Consider the following 1,725-nt stretch of genomic DNA (forward strand, 5'->3'; position numbering starts at 1 on the left):
ATATATTTACATATATATGACCTGTCTTCACAGAGGTACCAAAACAGCATGTAACATTAGCGCATACTTTGAAATTATTAGAAAAATAAATCTGGAATTTTATTTCTTCTCATAGTTTGCAAATATAGCTACTTAAAAGAAAATGTTTGGGCCGGGTTCAGTGGCTCAGCCTGTAATCCTGCTCTTTGGGAGGCCGAGGTGAGTGGATTGCCTGAGCCCGCGGGTTCGAGACTCACCTGGGCAAATTGGCGAGACCTCATCTCTACAATAAATCAGAAAATTAGCCAGGTGTGGTAGCACGTGCCTGTAGTTCCAGCTACTTGGAAAGCTGAGGTGGAAGGATCGCTGGAACCCAGCAGGTCGAGGCTGCGGTGGCCGGGAGCGGCCACTGCACTCCAGTCTGGGCGACAGAGTGAGACTCCAACTCAAAAAAAAAAGAAAGAAAGAAAATGTTTGGGCCGGGTTCGGTGGCTCAGCCTGTAATCCCGCTCTTTGGGAGGCCAAGGTGAATAGATTGCCTGAGCCTGCGGGTTCGAGAGCCGCCTGGGCAACTTGGCAAGACCTCATCTCCACAGTAATTCAAAAAATTAGCCGGGCGTGGTAGCAGGTGCCTGTAGTTACAGCTACTTGGAAGGCTGAGGTGGAAGGACCGCCAGAGTCCAGCAGGTCGAGGCTGTGGTGGCTGGGAGCGGCCACTGCACTCCAGTCTAGGCGACTAAGTGAGACTCCAACTCAGAAAAAAAAGCAGAAGAAGAAGAAAAAGAAAATGTTTGAAACTACCAATTTAGTCAGAGGTCAAATCTAGGCACCATAAATTTGTATTCATTGTCCTTTTTCGGTCAATAACTGGATTTTGGCAAGCAATACTTTTTCACCTATTATATCCATAAGGATATTTTAAAAATAGGTCACCTCCAAATGTTAGTAATTTACATATTGGGAATACTATAAGTAGCTAGCTTAAGTAACAATATTCTGAACCCTGCAGAAAGGAGTTCTCTAAATTCTCAATAGCACTTACTAAATCCTAGCAAAGTCACTTGACACATAGAATTATTTGCTTATGTGCCTTTTCAGTTCTTTGAGGAAGGACTCATATGCCTTATCCATATAATATTGGCTGAGCCAAATATATGCTGAATAAATCAGTGACTGGGAAGTCCTGGTGCCATCATCTTAAATACTGGTTTTATCATTGCTTCTTGAGTGTTCATCTAATTCCCCCAATTAGACTGTATGTAAGTCATTTGGGAAGGGAACATCAATTCTTTCTCGTGTGGCCTCATTTAGTGCTGAGAGCACAGTAGCAGCTGAACACGGTTAGATGGTTTGACAAACGTCTGGTTCCACATAAGTGTCAGCAAACCCACTGGTGCCCTGCAGTGGTATGTTGCTGAACCAATCTATCTCTGTTGATCAAAACTAGCACTTAGCTCTGAATACTCTTCGCCTGAATATAATATGACTTATACATGTGTAGGGTATGCTTAGGACATCTTTGTCATCATCGCCTGTCATATTTTAGACTTGATTTTGTAAAACCAGAATACCTTACCATGGCCTAATATGCAGTTACTAAACAGAGTTGGTGGCAGATTACAAAGGTAAAAAGGTAACCAACCAGTCAATTCCGCACCATCTGCGGAATTATTATTATGAATATTTTTTTGAGTTGGAGTCTCACTCTGTCGCCCAGACTGGAGTGCAGTGGCCGCTCCCGGCCAC

This window comes from Carlito syrichta, unplaced genomic scaffold (assembly GCF_000164805.1).
Source record: "Carlito syrichta isolate Samal-C Ts95f unplaced genomic scaffold, Tarsius_syrichta-2.0.1 Scaffold316421, whole genome shotgun sequence".
In the NCBI taxonomy this organism is placed as follows: domain Eukaryota; kingdom Metazoa; phylum Chordata; class Mammalia; order Primates; family Tarsiidae; genus Carlito; species Carlito syrichta.